Raw genomic sequence first — 22,974 nt, 5'->3', positions numbered from 1 at the left:
GATTTTAAATTAACAGAAATTTATTTCTTATGATTCTAGAGACTGGGAAATACGAGATTGAGGGGCTGGTGTGGCTTTCTTGCTATGTCATCCTGGGGCAAACGGTGAACAGTGGAAGGGCAAGACAAAGTGTGTGTGCGTATTGTGTGCATGTTGTGTGTGTGTGTCAGCGAAAGCACAGGAGCTGAACTCCTCATGATAATCCTGTTCTCCCACTCGTGGAACAACCGAACTGCTCTTGTGATAAAGACACGAACCACTACGAGGGCAGAGCCCTGGAGACCTCTTACCTCCCCAAACTGTTCCAGCACATGAACTTTGGGGGCCACATTCAAATCACCACCTGAGGTCTCAACAGAGTCCTGTGTTCAAACAGTAAAGCGGTAGCATCCTCATCAGGGCAAGGTCCTTGGTGCTAGGACCTGAGGGGCTCGGCAAGAGGCTCAGGCGGACCCTGGGAGCTCCAGTGCCCTCCTCTGTCTGGCCCAACTCACCAGCAAGAGTGTTTCTTTAAAAAAGACACCACTGGAGGGGCTGGGATTGTGGCTCAGTGGTAGAGCACTTGCCTCACATGCATGAGGCACTGGGTTCGATTCTCAGCACCACACATATAAATGTATGAATAAAACAAAGATCCATCAACAACTAAAAAAAAGAAAAGAAAAGAAAGACACCACTGGAAAGCTTCACTCACCTCCCTGTGAGCCCCAGGTGGCTCAGCATCCCTGGGTGACCCTGACCACTTCACAGAAGAGTAAGAAGGTGGGTAACAAGATTTGAGGAAGCTGGGAGGCTTTATGGTGGCTCTTTCTTCATTGTTTTTCTTGAATGTTACAGATTTACTGAAGGTCAGTCTCACTATGTACCCACATACGCCAAGCAAGACCCAGGAAGTGGAATTTAGGAATGCAAGAATTTAGGAATTTGCCACCCTAGGTTTCTTCTCATCCAGGACAGGGTGAGCATTCTTGCTTCTCACATTCGGTGGCCTGCCCCTCCCAAGGTCACACCCATGGCCTTGGCTTGGTGGAGATGGTGAGTGTGTATGTCTTATGGCTCCTGCCAGACTGGGCAGGGATGGGGGCAGGAATGGTCATGGAGGATAGGGATCTTATCCCTCCTCCACCTCTTCAAGAACTAACCCAGAAGTTGATACATGATTCACTAAGTTAAGCTTAAGACTGAACAAATGCATAAACATCTCCTTTCTACCGCCTCACAGGGCACAGGGACCAAAAAGCAGCCCCTGGAAGTGTTGGGGACCTGTATCTATTCCTGCCCAGTGGCTATGCCTGTCTTCTTACCACCTCCTTTTTTGGTCATTCTCTCGTCCCCTCTACCCACTTGGATTTCCTTGCTCTTGCTGATAGGATTCAGGACTGGCCTGGAGGATGGTCCTGGGTCCCTCATAGTCATTTCTCTCAATTGGGCAAGAGAATCCTCTTCTAAGACTGTCACTACCTCCATCTTATCCTCTCCCAGGGGTCCTCATGTTTACTTGCTCTTGCCTGAAGATAAGTTGTCCAGGGACTGTGGCCCCTGGAAGGGATGTATGTTGAGAAGAAAGTGCCAAGTCTCCTGAGTCAGATGGATCAATTCCCAGTTCTGCCACTTTTTAGCTTTGGCAAGTCAACCAATCTCTCAGGACCTCAGTTTCTCATCAGAAATGAGTTATTGCGAGGACGCAGTGCTATAATGTACTAGAAGATCATTCAGCATGAGGCCTGGAAAGTCAAAGGTGGTCAATCATGAGAGCCGAGAACAGACTGTGGCACCCTGGTCTGGATTTAATATAACCCCCCAGGATTCTGCATCTGATGACTCATTTATTTAGTAAGGACATCAATCATCATCTAAGCTTTTCCTTAGCTTGCTGAGGTCCCCTATATTATATGCTCCTTAGAGCTAAAATACTTAACAGAGTTATGGGTAGATGAAAGCATATGATCACAAGTTAGAATATTTGTTTTTTCCAAAAACATTTCTCATTTCTGATATTTCCATTAGAGACTGAATAAATAAGCTTTTACATTAGAAAAAATACAAATTAATGGGGCTGGGGTTGAAGCTCAGTGGTAGAGCACTCGCCTAGATTGTGCAAGGCCCTGGGTTCCATCCTCAGCACCACATAAAAATAAACAAATAAAGGCATGCTGTCCATCTACAACTACAAAATTTTTTTAAAAAAAGAAAAAAACACAAAGTTTATAACTTCTAACTATTACAGACTTGCTGAACAGAGTGCTTGTTCTGAAAGTCCAAGTACAGAGCAGTGGTGAACAACACAATCTTCAGGGCCAGACTACACGGGTTAAATCCTGATTCTACACTTGATGACCATGTGACCTTGGCCATGTGGAGTAGCCTGGGACCTTTGTTGGCTTCTCGGCTGGGTGGGTCTCCTAATAGGACAGTGCTTGGAGTCTCTGCAAGGCTTGGGAAAGAGTGAGATCTGAGCATGGTACACCCAGACAGAGGTAATCAGCACCTTCAGGCTGGCTGAGAACTGTGAGGTGGGATTTGGAGAGATTTTTATAAATGACTTGTCATGTCTCTATTCACTCAATCATAAAAGATACGGTTTTCAAAATGCCTCAGTAGAGATGTTAGGGGGAAAAAACGCTTCTGAAGGATTCATTTAACTAATATAAGTTTTCTAGTGTCATTCTAGCCACTGGCCCCTCAAGAGTTGGGGTGGGGTACTGAGAGTGAGTGGTAGCCGCTGGGAACCTTCAAGTGCTGAAAGCAGCTCTCAAATACCAAGACGGACATGGAGCTCAAGGCTGGCCTCTGAATGAACAGGAGCACCGTTGACTTCAGTACAGGGAGGTGGACAGCTAGTTTTTCTAGATGCCTCTATTTCATGAAGGATTCTACTAGAAAAAAGAGAAAAGGAATGAAAATGCTAACACAGGTCAAATGTCCCCCTGCTGTGTCCTCCACCCTCAATTCACCATCTCCTTGCACACTGATTATCTGCCCACACAAAAGCTAAATGACACATTGAGGCTCCAGTAAAGACAGGGAAGGCAGTGCCCTGTGCCGGCTCCTGTGTGAATGTAGCCCAGGCCCTACACTTGGACGAACCATCTCACCACAGACTCAGCCGAACTTGAGCTGACCCCCGTCTGTGAGAAGGAGCGGACTGTTCAAGCTCTTGATTTGAGTTTTCTGTCTGCTGGCCACAGAGCCTTGGCAAGCTGCAGTCTTCCTTCTACTTATTCTTTTGAGGCCAGATAGCTACTGAGTACAGTTATGGACTAGGTGCTGTGACAGACCCTGGGGCCACAGAAATGAAAAAGCCCCACGACTCTCGTCAGCAGTGTGCCTGGTCTGACATGCCAGGCCAGCTGTGCTAGTGGAGGGTCCTCTATGCACAGGAACACCTAGAGGTGCTGACCAACTGGGGGAGGGGAGTTCAGGGTCAGTGACCAAGAGGAGGTGAGCAAGGCTTGCCACATGACAGCCCTGATGTCCTGAGTTCCTGTTGAACATCATTTCACTGCTTTAGAGCTCTGCCTTTCTGTGGCTCTGTAGGCGGGTCTGGTGGCTCTCCACTACTTTTGTTCCCTTTCAATGTGGAATATTGCCATGGGCAGACTAAGATGACTGGGCTTTTCTCTCCACTCTGGCTGGAAGATGCCTGCCAGACAGGGCACTGGAGTTAAGGTCAGCATAGCTGAGGAAGGCTTGTAGTCTTGGTTGATCAGACGTGGGCCAGCTGAGGAAGAAGCTTCTTGGAACATGCAGGTGAGGCAGTAAGCATCACCCAGTACCAGAGACAATGGCATGCTGGTGGCTTCCAGATGGTGAGAGGCAGATCATGCAGAAGGTTGAGGATCCATGGGGGTGGAGGTGAGGGAGCAACAGTATGGGCTATTTTGGGGGACTGGAAGATAATCCTGGGGAAGAGCAGGATGCTGGGTGCCCTGGGTCTCTGTAGCTCTGAGCTAGAGTAGACATCACCAGTGTTATACATTTCCAGAATTCTACAAAACGGGCCACTAATGTCCAAATTTCTGGAGCAGCTTTATGAATGACCCAAGAAGATGATGAGCACTGTTGAGAGATGCACCTGCAATCAGACCCTTTTGTTAGTCACAATGATCACAAGAGGCTTCAAGAAAGTGTTGCTAAAATAGTGGGGTCCCCAGAAAGAGGCCTGCAAGTTATTGGTGGGAATTGGAGTTAATAACTAAAAGGGGTGAGGACTTAGCAAAAGGTGGTATGTGCCAGCCATGTGTAGAGTCCAGAATCATCACTGAGGGAAGAAGAGTAACTGGGAAAGGTAAGTCAGGTTTCTAGAACTAGGGCTGAAAACCATGGATTTGGCTCTTTTGGCCCATGGCACATCCCCAGCCACACAGACCACTTTGCTACCACCTTGTTCTAGGCCCTCACCTTTTCTCCCCTGGACTTGCAATACCTTACTAACTGGGCTCCTTGCCCCAGAGTAGGCCCACATCCCTCTCTGGGACCCCTCTCACTCCCCAGTCCACCATCCACAGTGATCTGCTCTGAGTGTTCTCAGTATTCTGGGCTTTCAATGCATTCCAATTCCATGAAGGGGCTCAGAAGATGACCTTTGCCTGGGTGAATGAATGATGTGACAAACGAACTAATGAGAAAAGAGGTCAGGTGCACGCCCATCAAAGCACACAGCATTGAGGTAAGCACAGCAGTTGAGGACCAGGCTAAAGCTCTCTGAAGGCTTGGCTTGGAGGAGAGGCTGCACTGGGAGCTGGGACCTGGGTTCTGTCTCTCCATCTAGGAGAGGTCAGAACATAGCTTGGGACTCTCCTGGGTCTGGTGTGCTGGAGTTCCCAAGCTTCTTCCCTGGGCAGCTCTTTGAGCTGCACTGAGAATCATTTGGGATGTGAGTTGTAACAATATTGTGAGAAGCTAAGCCAAGCTTTGAGAGAGAGAGAGAGAGAGACAGAGAGAGAGAGAGAGAGAGAGAGAGAGAGAGAGAGAGAGAGGCTGCAGAGACCCCAATCAATCCTCCACAAAGACACATTGGCACAGAGGCACCACACACCCATCAGGTCTGAGTAGCCCCTTCTCCTGTGCCAGCAGAAAGGTCTTTCTCAGGCACACACCTGCTCAGGTCCTTGGGGTAGCTGATAAGAAAGTGAGGGGGTAGGGGCTATTTCCTCCTCTTTAGAAAATACTTCCAGATTCCTTGTCTGGAGTCTTTGATAGGAACTGGGCAGAGGTTTGGAATCTAAACCTTTGCCAAGTCTAGACTCAGTAGAGGATAGCAACATCAGGAGGGAGACAAGAGTGGGAAGGCAGGGCCATCTCCTGCATCCAGGGGCCTGCCTGGGTCCTTCCCCAGATCTCACTGCATTGAGGCCTGCCGGACTATTGCTGCTTCTATCACCTACAATTGTCAGGAGTTAAGTCTGAGAGCCCCAGAACCACGACAGGAGGGCAGGGACTTCTCATGGAGCTTGCAGCTATTTCCATGGGCCCTATTTCCATATCATTCACATATTAGGTCAAACAGAATAATTCGTTCTTTAGATTCCCAAGGACTATTAATTGTAGAACCTATTAAAAACTAGCACTCCAGTACCTACCTGAATATAACTCAGTGAATCCCACCATTGCTTACATCCACAAGAAATCCATTTAAAAAATAACTGTGGTTAAGTTGCAGAAAGATCAATAGGTGGAAGAGGGCAGGGAGTCGGGGAAGGAAGGGAAAGGGAAATACTGGGGATGGAATTAGAACAAGATCTATTCCTTTCTTTCATAATGGATTCTGTTCTAGAAAGAACCAATTAAAAAAATATATAACCAGTACTCCAAAGTACATTGATTAGTTATATATACAGTTCATGCAAAGCCAGTGAACATTACATAGGGAAGTTAAGGGATGATTTAGAATAATAATTAGTCTAGCAATGCAAAATTGATTACATGTGTACTAAATGTTTTTTTTAAAACAAATAACAAGCCTCGTAAATGTTTTTAGTGGACTGAAATGAAAGCTAAGGAAGGAGAGGAAATTCACAGAATGGAAACTGGTTGGTATAGGCACACAGCACAGTCACTGGAGTTGGCACGTCAGTTGGTGGCATGTGGGCAACAGAGACAAGAACACAGGCAGGAATGCCTGGTCTTATGGGGACACAGGGTGCTCAAACCAGCTCACTGAGGCTTCAACAATGGGGAGTTGGAAGCTCTTGAGGTGAAGGAAAGGAAGTGAAATTTATAGGAAGAGGTGATAATAACTAAAAACATTAATTGAGTATTTGCTAAGTGCTAGGCACACTGCTGAGTGGTTCCTGTGCCTCATCTTGTTTCATCTTCTACAACCCTTTCAGGGGTGATGTGATTGTTATCCCCTCTTCTATTTATAAATGAGAGGCTGATGCTCAGAAAGCTGAAATAACTCACCCAGGTCACGTATAGCTGCCCAGCCCTAGGCAGGTTTTGGAACGTGATGGCTGACTCTAAAGTCCAGGGGATTTATCACCACATGATACTGCTTCTGTAAGGTACTAGTTCCACATTGAAGCACCCAAATTTCCTTCCTTCTGGCCCTATGTTATGTCTTTCATTAAGTGGAGGGTCTTTTAGGGGGAAGGGAGAAAATATTTGAAATATGTGTTTATTTAGATCCAGGTACTAAACTAATAATGATTTCCATTTATAGAAAACATACCTGACTAGAATTGCTGGAGAAAGGCTTGCCCTTGACTTCTGTAGCCAAAACCGGACATCACAGTTCCAGATAGAGGACCAAGGAGGGCTGCTTTGGAAGCCAAACTAGTCACCTGTAGCAAATGTCCTCATCATTACATAAGCATTTAAAAACTTCTATAAATTATATTTTACAATTTTAAGAGATTTTTCTCTTAACAAATGATGGTACCTCTGACTGGAACAGAGGGCCATGCGCAGACTCACGTACTCCTCCACAACCAGCAGGAAGGAGGATGCTTATTTTGTTTTTTAATTGCTGCTTGGAGTGTGCAGTTGGAGAGGGTGGCTGCCAGATTTGCTCATTCAGTGTTTGGAAATTTTTGCTTAAGCCCATACGACTCCAGTCATAACTTACTCAGAAGCGTGCCAGGTGTCGACACGCTCATTTCTCTGCTCTGCCTCGTGCGGGCCTGGTGGGCCCCAAATGAATTTCTGTTGATATTAGTGGGGATCTGCCACCTGCTGGAAGAGCCCCCCCCCCCCCCCGCCGCAAAGTTCAGGGATTTAACTCAGTGACAGCTTCTTTCTCAGACACAGTCCAGAGCAGGTGAGGGGTGGAGGGCTCTGCCAGGCATCTCCTTTCAGAACCTGGGCTCCTCCCTTGTGTGACTTCCCCATCTGCCTGGCCTTGGGGTCATCCGGTGGCTTCATCAGTCTGGCAGGCAAGGGAGCAGGGATTAAGTCACAGAGTACTTAGAGGCAGGCAGAATGGAGACTAGGTTACATGTGCCCATTTTGAGAGTTTGAGAGTGGTGAGGATCACACAGAGGATCAGGAAAAGGATGATAAGTGATGGGATGTCAGGTCCTCATCAGGCTCTCTAGCTCCAGTGCATCCTTGTTTTGGCTGCCTGAATCTCTGATCATTTGCTAAATTTATACTCAATTTGGGGGCTTTTGACTCCCCTTTCAGTCCTTATCAGCTATCATGGGATTTCTCCATGACATCATTTACCATGGGGTCAGAAACATCTGGTCTGTTGGTCTCTACCCTGATCTTCTCGACTTTTCCTCTGATCAGGAGAGGACAGCCTGCCAGGGGCTTCACTCTGTGTATCAGGGTGAGGAGAAGTGACTTGTCTGAGGGCCATATTGGAGGCTCTGTTAGACGTGCCTAATGAGGCTGCAGTTTTCAAAGAGTTTTTTATATGGAGTTGCTGAGGCTCAGGCCTAAGGCCATCCTCACAGCTAGTAACTGCCCCTACCTGGTGTTTTTTGTTTTCCCCAGAATCAGAATTCTGGACCCTGCCTTATTTTGGTTTGCTTCCTCAGGCCTTCTTTCTCAACTTCATGGTGGCTAGCTTGAGGCTATTAGGCCTGATAGAAAGGTAGAATCCAAGAATTGATTTTTGCCTCAGGCCTAATTCTCTGTGTTTACTAGAGAAGGAAAAATTCATTGGGTCTTCATCACTCAAAATCTGTTAAAATTCAGACATTGAACAGTATCTGAGAATTTATTGAATGAAACCCCTGAGATTTGGGGATTGTTACAGAAGTTAGTAGATCCCCACTAATACAGGGATTAATTTTATCTGGGGAGGTAGAAAGAGCCCAAACCGGAGAGTTTCATAGGAGTTACCTTTTTTTCCCCATTGCTGCAGACCCTTGGTTTCTGATTCTTTCTTTTTCATTTGCTTTCTTCTTGGGAACTGATCAGTTCTTTATTGAGCTCATCTTTTTCTTGCAATATCTTGCTGATTGCAGTCAACAGACACGGCATGGCACTGGTTTTCATCCTCTTCCCCCAGAGACTGTATGACTTCCAGGATATCCCAGGCAACAGTTTTTACCAAATGTGTTATCTGAGGCTACCAGAGATCTCTGGTTATCTATTTGCTATATCTCTTTTTTTTGTCTAGCTTCCTATTTTCATTTTTTAAAAATGGAAGTACCTCTCTTCAAGAAGAAAATTCTTGTTATCAGTCAGAGAATGCTAACTGCTGAAACAAATAGCTACCAAATCTCGGTGAATATAACAACTGATACAAATACAAGTTTGTTCTTCCTCATGTCAACTGCACAATGTTGATTGACTCAGGGTGGAAGTGGGAGAAGCAAGAGCTCTGCTCCATGCTGTCACTCAGGGATTCAGGCTCTTCCCATTGCTCGACTTGAGTATCTCTTAAAACACTGGATCCCTTTGTGAATTCTGATATCTGGTTGCAGGTGAGGAAAGAGCGATCACAAAGAAGCTCATTAGAGGGGCTGGGGCTGGGGCTCAGTAGTAGGGCACTTGCCTTACACCTAGGAGGCACTGGGTTCGATCCTTAGCACCACATAAAAAATAAACGAATAAGTAAAGATATTGTGTCCATCTGTAGCTTTAAAAAGAAGCTCATTAAATTTAGGGCAAGCCTGAAATGGCCTATCCATTGGCAAGAGTTATTTTCCTGGCCCCACTTGGAAATTCAGTTTACTCATCTCCCAGGAAGGAAATGAGACACACATAGCAGTGTGTGGATGCATTCCCTGCATATTCCCGGGTACCCCTGCGGTCTCCCATGCTACAAGTGTTGTGGACACAGAAGTAGGTCACTCAATACTCCCTTTAATGAAGCAATTGTTGCTCCAGCTGTAAGAAGGTCTGTATACTGACAGCTTTCAACTCTTAGCCTTTTCAAGAATCATCTCAGCTGCAAAGAGCCACCTCGCCCAAGGTCAAGTCCCTCCTGGGGTATTCCACATTCAATGACTTATTACAACTGTCCCCCTCTTTCCCACAGGTGTTAATCCCAGAGACACTTCCCAAGAGACATCCTGCACACTAAACTCCATCTCAGAGGCAGCTTCCTGGGAGAACCTATCCTTCAGCAATGGCTACATTCATAAGAACTTCTGTTAAGTTTCTTTTCTAGTATTGTACTTGTTTGCTGTTCTCTGCTGTGGTCCCAGCATCTGCAAATGGTGCTTGATGCATAGTATGTGTTCCCTAACATACATTTTAAATGAATGTCTATTTAAGTATAGTTGCATACTTGCCATTCTCCTTTGCCAGGTTATAACTTCCTCAAGGACAAAGCCTATATGGTCATCCTGCCTTGTCACTAACTCCTAGCTGAATGCCTGACAATCATTCTCTCTCTCTCTCTCTCTCTCTCTCTCTCTCTCTCTCTCTCTCTCTCTCTCTCTCTCTCTCTCTCTCCCTCTCCTCCCTTATTGGTGAATACATAAATAGTTTGAGAATAGTAGGAAAGAGCTTTTGAGACTAGGGTCAGTCCTGAATTTATATGTAGGAAAGAAAGACTTGAAAAGAAAACTGGTGGTGGGGGATATGGGTATTTATTGATTTATCTTGAGCTGATAGTTGCTATATGGGTCTTCTTTTTACCTACAATGTTCTTATTTGGGGCTGATACTGGAGATTACTAGGGAGTAATACCTGTTCCAGGAGCCCTTGATTGTGTCACTACCTCCAGTTGGAGGAGTTCCACCAGGCAGGGAAGGATGGATGCCTGGGTGGTGGGTAAGAGGAAAAGCCAACTCAACACATCCATTTCCTGAGCACTGCCTTCTGGCCCATCAGAAAGGACTAAAGATGAGGTGTCCTTGAGGAGAATAGCTTCTGGGGCCCATTCCTTAAGACACTCACAGGGAAACTGGGAATATAAGATAAATTTGTCATGAAAAATTGAACACCACTGGGAGAGTAAGGGAGACAATATACATAGATATAATACAGGTACTCTTGGAGGTGGCCTCTGAGGCCAAGAAGGAACTCAGCAGAATGCCTCTGCTCTGAAATAGAGCCTTTTGTTATCCATTGGTTTTCAGCACCATGGACATACAGAGGTGGATGTCAAGAGAAAAAATGGGATAAATAAAGGTTTTAGATGGAGTTGAAATAAGTAGAATAGGTGATGGATGAGGGAAGGAGTAGAAAACCAAATTGTGAGAAAATCAATCAGTGAGAATTTCTAGAAAGTGGGAGAGAGGAAAGAGAGTGCATGGGAGACCTTCCTCAGGCCTCAGAACAGATCCTCCCCATGCTGTCAGACCAGGACTGTTCCTCACATACCCTCCCCAGCCTTGTTTGGGGCTCAAGAAGTGAAAGTATGGTCCCTGTGCCAGTCCTAGGGCCCAGGAGACTTCCCCCTCCTCCTCACAGCCCTGACAGTCTCCAGGGAGATCTGGATCCTGTCCTACATTTACTGCGCCATAATCTGGAGATAAAACCAACAATCTCTTATTCTGGACAGGATTAAAGAAAACCAATGTGGGATGGAAAAGACCCCTGGGCCCCTATGGACAAGTAAGGAAGGGAGTATTAAGAACTCAAGCTGGCTGTGGCTACTGAGTAGGAGCTGCATCTTTGTGGGAGATTCAGTTAGCCTGCAGTGACCCTGCAGGAGGAAGCTGAGGGTGTTAGTACCCTGAACTCTCTCCTCTTCTGCCACCTGTCTAATGCTGATCCTTCCAGTAGCTTGTATGGTTTTCCACATCAATTCTGCCATTCTCTGATTCTCCAACATCAACTGGGCAATTCAATTCTGATACCAACTCCGAAGTTAGCCCAGATCACACCCCCCCCCTTTAAAGTCTTAATCCTACAAGACTGCCCCTATTTCAGATGTCAGTATGAGTTCCAGGTCCCAGGGCTTCCACTCTTCTGTCCAACTTGGCGACCAATCCAGGAGGTCCCCTAAACCTTGCTTAGGTTCAATAATCCACTAAAATGATTTACAGAACTCAGAAAAATACTTTGTTTATCAGTTTATGATAAAGGATTAAAACCCAGGAACAATCAAATGGAAGAAATGGGCTGGGGAGGCACTGTGGGCTATAGGAACTATGGGGGCCTGGTACAGAAACTTCCATGGCTTTCATGCTTCCCCTGGACAGGTCATCTTCCCAGCTCCTAGATCTCATTTATAACCCAGTCTCCAGCTCCACTCCCCTTGGTGGAGGTCAGAACAGGGCTGAAGATTCCCACCTTTTAATGACATGTTTGGTCTCTTCTGATGATCAATCTTTATCCAAAAGCCACCTGGAGGCCCCAGCCTGAGTCACCTCATTAGCATAAACTCCAGTGAGGTAAAATGGACTCATTATGAATAACAAAACATTTCTTATCACTCAGGAAATTCCAAGGGCCACAGGAGATTCCTGCCAGCAACCTGGGGACAAAGACCCAATTTAGTTTTTTATTATCCACACAGAGGGAACCCAGTAGAACCCAAAGGTGAGTCAACCAGGCTGACTGTCCATGGAGTCTCCTCCCAAGGCACAGGGCAGGTGGAGAAGGGCTGAGAGTAGGTCAGGAGTGGCAGAGTAGAGGACACCCAGTCCATTCTGTACCACATACATCTGCTGTCCCAGGGATCTGACACCTCAGTCTTCCCACAGGCCAGGGTAGAGAGGAGAAAATTCACAGACCTGGTACATTAGTGGGGGCAGTGGACCCCTTGCCTGGTCCAAACTTTGCAGGGTCACAAAATAGGTTGAGGCAGGGGCCTGAGTCACCTCCTTCCCCCTACAGCCCCTCTTATCCTGGCTGAGAGATGGAGCAGAGCCTTTTCCTTGGCTGGATGCCCATGGCCTCTTTCCCTCTTGGTTCTCACCCCCAACATTGCAGCCCCCATCCCCTCAGTTCCTGGCTGGGCTGCGGCCACTGCCTTATAACTGTTCCTCCTAAGGCCAGCCTCTCAGGCCAGCAGGGGTACCCCACAGCCCCAGCCTAGACTGTCATCTAAAGCCTGTCGTCCCATCTTGTCATTTCCCATTGTGCTCAATTCTGGTGCTCCAGATAAATCCAGCTCCCACCACATCCACATTCTCTGTGATGCTTCCTTCCCACTGAGACTTTGCTGACTACTTACCCTCCTCAGGAACACTTCCCCCATCTCACCTGCCTGCTCCTCCAGGAAACCCTTTCTACCTCTCAACCTCTACTAGGCCCCAGCCCTTTAGATGCTCTCAGCTTTCCATCTGCGAAGCTTTCACAGTGACCTTGCCTTTGTTTCCATTTATTTTAATGTATTCTCCCAGCATTTGTCTGTGGGGTCCTCACTATGCCAGGCACTCAACAGAGAGCAGAGAGGCCCTTGTCCTCCCCTCGTGGGGCTTCCCACCAGCCTTGCTGGGTGTTGTAGTCAGCTTTTCTCTGCTGTGGCTAAAAGAACAGTTGTAGAGGAAGGAAAGTTTATTAGGGGCTCATGGTTTCAGAGATCTCAATCCATAGATAGCAGGCTCCATTCCATGAGGCTCAAGGTGAGGCAGAACATCATGGCAGAAGAGTGTGGAGGAGGGAAGCAGCTCACATGATGATCAGAAAGCAGAGAGAGAGACTCCACTTGCCAGATACAAAATATCTACCCTATAGGCATGACCCTGATGCCCGCCTCCTCCAGCCTCAGCCTATCTGTCTTCAGTTACCACTTAGTTAATTCACTGATTGGGTTGAGGCTCTCATAAGCTAATCATTTTTCCTCTAAACCCTCTTGCACTGTTTTACACGTGAGCTTTGGGGGAACATCTCACATTTGAACTGTAACAGTGCACAACACACGATAATAAAGTAATCAAGCAGATGACTGTACATTTTCACCAGTGGCAGGAGATGCTAGAGTGGAACATGGGGCCAAGAGGGCATATAACAGGAGAATTGCCTGAGTCACCAAAGGCAGGGAACACTTCTCCAAGGAAATGACATTGAGCTGAAAGCTGAGGGAGGAGCAGGGAAAGTGAATTAGGTGAAGGGGCAAGGGAAGGGTGTTCTAGACAGAGGGTGTGGGGTGTGCAGAAGCCTCATGTCATCGTCACCTCTGTTCCTGTCTTATCCTTGAACTGTTCACTGTGACCCTTTGAGGACAGATCCACTTCTGGTTATGACTAAACCCGGCCCAGAGCCTAGTTCTTATGGGCACTCAGTAAACCTTAAATGAGTTTCAGTCAATTAAACTGAATACCTACCCCTAAATCAGAGCACTGCCCTCCCTAGAGCCGCCTCCCCTGCCTTCCTGGGCTTAGGCACAGGGCATTATGCCACCAGCCTGAATGCCACTATCATGCCACATATGACCCTCAAGTGGGGTCTTCAGCCTCAGGCATCAGCTGTGGGCTGACATCTGTAATTGCTAGGGGTGCTACAGGTGGAATCAAGGGCAGGGACTGGAGCAGACAGCATTATCCTGATGCTGCTCTTGACCAAAAGATGACATCTGGAGAAAAAGCTTTGCTTACCCAGGCATTAGAGCAGTTTCTGCTTTGAGCAGCTCTCCTGACCTTGACTGGCTAATGCTTCTCCTCACCACTGCAGGATCAGACCCAGGACCAGAGTTCCAGAGAGGCCAGGGAGGCACCTGAGGCCCTGCTGCAAATCAGAGCCATCAGGGAATAGGCATTGTGATCAGAGAGCTGACAAGGCTACTGTCTGCCAGAGAGAGCTGCTTAAACCAATGATCAAAAACATAGCTCGCAGCTCCCTTGAATGTAGAAGGAAAGAGGCAGTTTAGGGCCCATTCTAGGGACATCACCAGGCACAGCTGTCCTAATCCTTGGGCCAGGTCTGGGGTAGGCAGGGCTGCTCACACTAGAAGGAAGATTTGGGGATGGGATGGAGGAGAGTATACATACCCTGGGGGTCCTGCAGGCCTGTTGTCCCCTTCATAATCAATGTGCTCTGCTCATATCACCTGTTAAGCAGCCAATGACCCAGGCCTGTCACTAAGACATGAGGAAGAGTACTGGAATTCAGGATCCAACAGATGGCCTATACTCTCTCAATCCAGGGCAGCCCCAAACATTACAGGCTCTCCTCATCAGCTCATAAAGAACCCTAGCAATGGAAAATTCCATTCACAAGTACCATTTCCCACAAGCTCCCTCAGGCACCTGTGCTCCAGCTACACTGGCCCACGCCCTCCTCCCCAGCACACCCCTGCTCCTGCTCCTGCAATTTGGAGAGTGCCTGTTTCATCTCAGCACATCTCAATTCTGCCCAGCCCAAATCCTGTATCTATATGAGACCTTCTAGGATCTCTCCAATTAGAAGCAATGGGTCACTTCATATTCCTCAGCCTGGCTCATGGCTACTTGTGTCCTTGTCTGCTCAGCCCTTCAGGCAGACATGTCCCTCCCTGCTCCATTACCTTCCTCCCTGTACCCTGCAGTACAGAATAGTGCTTTGGCCTCACTGAGCACCAGTGAATGCTGGTGTAAGCTTTGGGGGCTCCACCCTGGAGGCACCCAGACAGTGGGTCATCAGCATTTGGGAGGGCTCATGGGTCCCTGAGCCCTCACAGTCCCTCTCATCCCCTAGAGGGGGTTGAGTCTTCTTCCCCACTGGAGGGCATAACTAGGAGGAGGCAGTGCCTTCTGGGCTGTCAGTTCTCCCAGTGGTCACTCTGAATCCCTAGAAAGGCTGTGCTTAGGTAATTTTTCAGGGGGAAAATGTATAACCCAGAGCAAGGCTGGTTTTGGCAGAGGCAATGGCCAAAGAAGCCAAGGCCATTTATCAAGAGGGGAGGCAGCATAGAAGGCTTTTCCACAGCTGCTCCTCCCAGGGGACAAGTAGATCTAGCTCCTGCCTTTAGCCTCTCTTGCTTTCCTGGTGGTCTTGAAATGTTCCCATTCTGAACATGCTGATCCTTAAACCTCCTCTTAATCTGATAGGAGAAGAAGACAGTCTGGATGTAGATGGCCCAGGAGAGTGAGTCTTTGAGCCATAGCTCCTTTGGAGAACAGGGATCTTCTTTCTATTTACTTATCAAGTTGTTCTTCTCTGTTACAAGTGGGGTCATGTGAGTGATGTCAGCACCTGTGACAGTATTATCTGCTGCTCCTTATGCCTACCACGTCCGAGCACTGTGCTTGGCTCCAGATGTTAATAACACCTCTGTTTCTTTGGTAGTACTGAGGATTGAACCCAGGTAAACCCAAATCCCAGCCCCTTCCCTTGTGCCCTTTCAGGCTTCTCCTGACCAGATTTTAATTGAATCCTGTCTCTCCAGTGAAGCCACTGGAATCAACTCTCTTCATTGGGTGGGGGTGGGAGGGTTGCTGCAAGCTGGGCAGCAGCATGAATCCTGCGCTCCTGGAACCCCATCAACACCACTTCCTGCCAGGCAGCAGTGTCCATGTTGTCACCCAAGGAATGACTCATGTCCCTACAGAGCCATGAGTCCCAGAGAGGAGCAGGGCCCTGTGAAGCTCTTTAAACATAATCCTTGCTCAATTTATCTTAACCCTGTATTAATGAATTGATTTATTTCCTGAAAAAAAAAGAAAAATCTCTTGCTGTCATATTGGGACTAATGAGACTGTTGGCTCAGTGTGGCCTGCACTGCACAGAATCCTCCCCAGGATGTCACTAGAGGCATAGGATGGAAGTAAAGTTTTCTAAGGCCAGAACAAACTCTAACATATATTTCTTAAGTAACAAAGTGCTAAAGTTGCGTTTCCAGAATCCGCTTAAAGATTATTTAAAACCAGCTTTTCCAAAATGGACTAATGCAGAAAAGCCAGCCCAACAGGTCAATCACATTTTTTAAAAAAATATTTTTTAATTGTCAATGGATTATTTTTACTTTACTTATTTATTTATATATGGTGCTGAGGATAGAACCACAGATGCCAGGCAAGTGCTGTAACACTGAGCTACAACCCCAGCCCCTCAATAACTTTTTTGACATTTAAAGTTTAACCTTTCTGCCACCCCACGGAACTTGATCACTACCTGGAAAAAAAAAATGTATGACTCAGAGGCAGATCTGAGCTTAGTGCTCTGAATTTTTGCTAGCTGGCTTTACAATAAACCTCACTCATTTTGCAAAAACCTATGCCATAGTATTGACTTCTATGTGCCTAGGTAGTGAACTTTTACCAGTATCATTAGAAGCACCCTATAATGCCCCAGGGATAATATTACCTCTTTGCTCTCAAGATTTTAATGGTTGGGTGTGTTGGATTCAGGACAAAGAAGATTAAGTGCTCAGGAGATTGTCCCAGCTCTTTGGCCCTCCTCAGAGCCCCAGCTTCTCCCCATCCATGAGGGTCTAGTCTGGTTCTGAATTTTCCAGGCAGTGGGAGAATGGGAGAAGAGTAAAATGTCTTCCATCATGTCTGTAGCTTCCAGAGCTTTTCTCTCCATCCCGGGAATCTGGATGTATTAGCTGTGTGTACAACGGTAGCTTTCACTGAAACTCCTGGCTGTGAGGGCCTGAGGAACAACTGGGGCAGAGAGGATTACGAAGTTTGGCAAGGGATTTGGGACAGATGATTTACCTGCATGGCCCAGAATTGGCCAAAAAGAACCAGGATCCAGAGCTAGGCATTTTCAGGGGAGTCCAAGACAGGAGATGTCCAAAATTCTGCTTAGGGAAGTCCTGAGGCCAGGGGTCGTTCTGTCAGGACTCATGACCTAAGTCCTCACAGGTTCCTTGTAGCTGTGGGCTCTTGGATTCCTGCAGGAGCATTGGACACTGTGATGTGTACTTTAATTGTAGGAGTCAGAGAAGACAACTGAACTCAATTTCTGAGAAAAGGAAATGGATGAGTCCCCAGATATAGCCATATTCAAAGATACTCTGGAGTGGCAGAACAAGCAGGTCTCTTTGACCAGTCCCCTCCTGGGGAATTCCCACCCAAATACCAATCCTGCACTGAGTTCTGAGGACCCTCATATTTCTGTCCTTTCTCCTAAGATCACCCACAGGCACAGCCTAATTTTTTTCCCAAACCTAAGAGTACTCCTCCTAATTCAGAGACATGAAGGCTTTCAGTACATAGGACTGGCTGTGGACACGGCTGCAAGGTCAGTGTGAGGACACGGAATTGTCACTCCAAGTACAAGCAGAGCTGTGCTCCACGTAATGATGCATACACCCTTGGCCTGGAACTTTAGACTGCCCTCAGTGACAGCTTGGAACACAGAGAAAGCACCCATGGCTAACCCCCTCAGCCCTGTGTGCTCCAACATACCTGAACTAGACCTCCTGCAGTTTGGTCCCCTGTTGGTTGACCCATGACTGTTTGAAAAGCAGTTCTTCTCTCTATTATAGGTGTGGGAAATTATTTCAGATAATGCAGCAGCTGCTCGTCTGCAGACCTCAGTGTGAGAAAAAAGGGTCTAGAACAGTTCCTTTCCCCTAAAAATGGTTGGATCCCAAATCTACAGATTCAGAATCTGCATCGCAACAAGATCTCTCAGGGGACTGATAATGCACTCTTGAGAAGGGCTGGCTAGGTCCAAATGGTCTCACTTGTGTCAATTCTTACAACAAAACCAAAAAAGTAAATGCAGCTGGGAGATTTCAAAGGAAGTGTTCTTATGCAGGTTTGCCTGGTTGTAACCATCACGAAAGACTCTGCCAGAACCTGAGACCTGCAAGAGGCCACCACAACCTCATACAAAAGATACTCCTGCCAGGACATCTGCTCAGCAATCATGTGTTCATCTTCAGACTGGAGCTGTTCTTCTTATTAATCATTTGTAATCAAGAATTATTTTCTTTAAATACTTGATGTCATCCTCGTTTTGTATTTAAAATCTTCCTCTCCCTTCAACCTCTTTGAATATGCTTGTAGTTTACCATGGCACACATATCCCCATTACTATGCTTTCCTATTCCCAAATAAATATCATTATTCTTTCATGGGTGGGTACCAGGGATTGAACTCAGGGATACTGACCACTGAGCCACATCCCCAGCCCTATTTTGTATTTTCCTTAGACAAGGTTTCACTGAGTTTCTTAGTGCTTTGCTTTTGCTGAGGCTGGCATTAAATTTGTGATCCACTTGCCTCAGCCTCCCGAGCTGCTGGGATTATAGGCATACACCACTGTGCCAGGACTTTCCCCCCCAAAATCATTATTCTTTGCAGAATCTTTCTGCCTCTAATTTTTAAAAGATTGATACCTGTTTTAAATGAAACTCTTCAATGTTCTCCATTAATTTAGGTGGTAGTTCCTTTCTCAGCAACCATCAGAGGCCCAGACAGAAGGGCACCATCTGGGAACTAACCTGCAGGGGTCCTTTTAGGGCAGCCCCACCATCAGGGGTTGGCTTGCAGGCACAGTTTCAATGACGAAATCACAATGTGAAATATCAAAAGACTTTTTTTGTTTATTTTTTTGTTTTCTTTTCTTTTTTAACTTGCAGATCCTCAAGTTATGCAGGGTGACCACAGGGAGGTAAAGAGTAGTCCTCCCTCTAGGTCTCATGTAGCAACAGTGAGGATGCACACAGGAAAGGATTTCCCCTATTTTAGGATCTTTCAGATGGGGTTACTTTTTTCGGGGTACTCCAATCGACTCTGGTGGCAAAGAAACATGAGCAGTGTAGCATGAAGCTGGCATTAAAACAGGGCTCTGCAGAGGCACTTCTTATGGATCTTCATCATCCTAGGCAGCAGTCAATTATGAACTTTCCATTACTCCTAAGATGATTGCCCCTTAGAAACCTAGGCCTAATCACTTGGACCAAGGAGGTAACAGAACCCACCAGGAAAGCCCAACCTACATGTGGTGGTATACATTTTAAGGTAACTAGGATAAAAATGCCAATGAGCATGCAGAGGAAACTTAGAATCTGGCTCTCACTAGCCTCCCCAGCCCAGCTAGTGGCCTCCTCACCAATACATACCTTAATTCTTCAGGAGTAGGTGCATTCCCTGGGATAGCTCAGGGATCGTGGTTAGTGGGTACTCTCGAAGCAAGTAGCACATAGGAGCCCCATTTCAGCATTCTCACTGAGGTTTTGGGTTCCTTCTTCTGAAATAATGCTTTTCAAATTCTAATGTGCAATGTGCACATGAATTGTATTGCAATCTTGCTAAAATTCTGATTCAGAATGTCTGGGTTGTTGGGCTGGGGTTGTGGTTTAGTGGAAGAGAGCTTGCCTGGCATGTGTGAAGTCCTGGGTTTTATCCTCAGCACTGAATATAAATAAATATTTAAACAAACAAATAGATAAAAGATCCATTGACAACTAAAAAATAAAATAAAATAGAAGATCTGTGTTTGGCCTTGAACTTCTGCAATTAAATCTATCTCCCAGTGATGAAGATGCTTCTGGTCCACAAGTACATTTTCAGTACTGAGAGTCTACCAAGTTCCAAGGAAGTTAGGGCTTTCAAATATATTAATTATGCAGTCAAAGCCTGCAGTTAACCAAATCTAGAAAGATATTAACACTCCCAAGACAACACAATGTATCCCAGCTGAGCATCAGTGATTCTGGCCAGATCAAGCCGTGGTTTAATCCTCCTTCATTTAAGGTATTGTGTACAATATGCCTTGCTTGTTCCCCAGGGCCTGTCAATGCACTGTGGAGAGCCATTCTCACATGTGACTGGGTGACTCCCAGTTTGGGTCTGAGGCTTTCTGGCTGTGTGGGAACTTTCCCAGCCCTCTCCTGATGAGAGAACCCGTCTGTGTGGGGGTGTGACTGACCACTGACCCCGGGGGCCCAATCACTGACCCTGACCTTGGAGTGCAGCCCCCCCCTCAACCTTCATTGGATGGAATTCTCCCCTGAATTTCTTGTTCCCCAATAAAAGGCTACTCCCTGGCGTGCTCGCTCTCTCTCTCCTGCTAGCCCTGAGTAATTCTTGGTGCTCTGCCTGGCGGTTAGAGGTGGCAACCAGAAAAGGGGAGCCGTCTCTGACCTGGTCATAGGAAAAGGTAACTGAGTCTGTGTGTTTTATTTCTATCTCTGCTAGCTAACTTTTATGCCAAGAACCTCATTAATGAAACCATTGGGCTGGCTGCATGGTCAAATGCACACAGATGATGTGTGTGACTTTTTAATGTATAGACTACCTCCTTGCAGAATGACTTTTGCTTCTGCATCTGGGCTATGTTTTGGTCTGGTGGAGCTGCTGATGGCCTGTCTTGGTCATAGCGGTGGTTCACAGCTCTAACAATGTGTGGAAATAACACAACTGTGCACTTAAGTGGGTGAGGTCACCAGATCTAAACTATACATTTCAACTCTTTTCTTTTTTTTCTTTTTTTTTCCCCAGAGTATCTGTGAAAGAAATGTTGAATGTTGTCATAATCAAAACAGAATCACTTATGTCAAACCTAACAAAAAAAAAAGAGTAAACAAAGCCAGGAGGTTACAAGAAGGACTCTTACACATGATTCACTTGATTGCCTGATAGTTACCATCATAAACCACTCTTCCAGGGCTGGGAATGTGGCTCAAGTGGTAGCGCGCTTGCCTGGCATGCGTGCGGTCGGGGTTTGATCCTCAGCACTACATACAAACAAAGATGTTGTGTCTGCCAATAACTAAAAGATAAATATTAAAATTCTCTCTCTTTCCCTCTCTCACTCTCTCTTTAAAAAATAAAAAAATAAAAAATAAAACACTCTGCCCGAATCATTAGCTTGAATAGGGGCTGCCACAACCTTATCAAAAAGTACTGGTTTAAGGATATCTGCCCAGAATCTGTTCACCCTTGGACAGATACCATGCTTATTGTTAATCACTGTGGCCAAGGATTATTTGCTTCAAAATATCAGACATAATTCTCATTAAAATCTTCCTCTTGACTCAATTTGTGTGTAGGAGAGACACACAGGCAGAACCCAAAGGTACTCAACCAGTGAGCTACATTTTATTTTATTTGAGACAGGGTTGCTAAGTTGACCAGGATGGTGTCAAATTTGTAATCCTCCTGCCTCAGCCTCCCACATAGCTGGATTACAGAGGTGCACCACGGTGCCCACAGTTTACTATGACATGCATATTCCCCTTGCAAAGCTCTGTTATCCCCAAATAAATGTCAATATTCTTTGGAGAATGTGATTTTTAAAAAATTATATAGGTTGACACATCTAACCCCAAATGCTGTTGGACTTCCCAACTGCTCAGAAATTTTCCTCCTCCCACTTCTTTTTTTTACTGTTTTTTAAAAATAGACTTATTTTATTTTTTCTAATAAGTTATACATGGCAGTAGAATGTATTTTGACACATCGTACATGAATGGAGTGTAACTTCTCAATCATCTGGATGTACAGGATATAGAGTTACACAGGTCATGTAATCATTTGGGCACATAAGGTAATATGTCTGATCCATTCTACTATGGTTCCTACTCCATAACCCCTACTATCTCTTCAATACCCTGTATCTAGTCAAAAGTTACCTCTATACTTCCCAACCCCACCCCTTGTTGTGAATTAGCACCTGCATATCAGAGAAAATATTAGGCCTTTTTTCTTTGGAGTCAGCTTCTTTCACTTAGCATAATATTCTCCAGTTCCATTCATTTACCAGAAAATGCCATAACTTCATTCTTCTTTAAGGCTAAGTAATATTCTATTGTGTGTATATACCACAGTTTCTTTATCCATTCATCTGTTGAAGGGCAACTAGGTTGGTTCCATAGTTTAGCTATTGTGATCATTGATGTGGCTGCATCAGAGTAATATGCTGATTTTAAATACTTTGGGTATAAACCTGGGAGTAGGATGACTGGATCAAATGATGATTCCATTTTAAATTTTCTCAGGAATCTCAATACTGCTTTCAAGGATGGTTGCACCAATTTTCAGTCCCACCAACGATGTATGAGTGTACCTTTTTCCCCATATCCTTGCCAAAGTTTATTCTTGTACTCTTCATGATTGCCATTCTGACTGGAGTGAGATAGAATCTCAGTGTAGTTTTGCATTTCTCTAATTGCTTGAGATATTGAACATTTTTTCATATATTTATTGATCGATTGTATTTCTTCTGTGAGATGTCTGTTCAGTTCCTTTGACCATTTAGTGATTGGGTTATTTGTGGTTTGGGTGTCAAATATATATATTAGTTGTAGGTAGACAAATACTTTTATTTTACTTTTGTGTGGTGCTGAAGATGGAATCCAGTGCCTCACATGTGCCAGGCAAGTGCTCTACCACTGAACCATAGCCCTAGCCCCTCAAGTTTTTTTAATTTTTTTGTATATTCTAGTGATTAATGCTTTATCTGAGTTTATTGTGGTAAAGATTTTTTCCCATTCTGTAGGCTTCCTCTTTATGCAATTATTTTGATTGCTGTGAAGAAGCTTTTTAGTTTGATTCCATCTCATTTATTTATTCTTGACTTTACTTCTTACACTTTAAGAGTATTGTTAAGGGCTGGGGATGTGGTTCAAGTGGTATAGTGCTCGCCTGGCATTTATGTGGCCTGGGTTTGATCCTTAGCACCACATACAAACAAAGATGTTGTGTCCACCGAAAACTAAAAAATAAATATTAAAAAAAAATTTAAAAAAGAATATTTTTAAGGAAGACAGTCCCTAAGGCAACATGGTGAAGATTTGGG

At 45.6% G+C, this 22,974-nt stretch overlaps 1 long non-coding RNA gene across 1 annotated transcript in view; it reads left to right on the top strand.

The window, feature by feature from the left end:
• Positions 1 to 20,993, top strand: part of LOC144373146 (uncharacterized) — a 65,124-nt gene extending 44,131 nt beyond the window's left edge. Inside the window, exon 4 of the long non-coding RNA XR_013432902.1 lies at positions 9,437 to 20,993. This is a non-coding gene — a long non-coding RNA (uncharacterized LOC144373146). The remainder of the gene's footprint in view (positions 1 to 9,436) is intronic.
• Positions 20,994 to 22,974: the final 1,981 nt, after the last annotated feature.

This window comes from Ictidomys tridecemlineatus, unplaced genomic scaffold (assembly GCF_052094955.1).
Source record: "Ictidomys tridecemlineatus isolate mIctTri1 unplaced genomic scaffold, mIctTri1.hap1 Scaffold_261, whole genome shotgun sequence".
NCBI lineage: Eukaryota > Metazoa > Chordata > Mammalia > Rodentia > Sciuridae > Ictidomys > Ictidomys tridecemlineatus.
The sequence above is the reverse complement of the archived record's forward strand: the minus strand, read 5'-3'. Positions and strand labels throughout refer to the sequence as shown.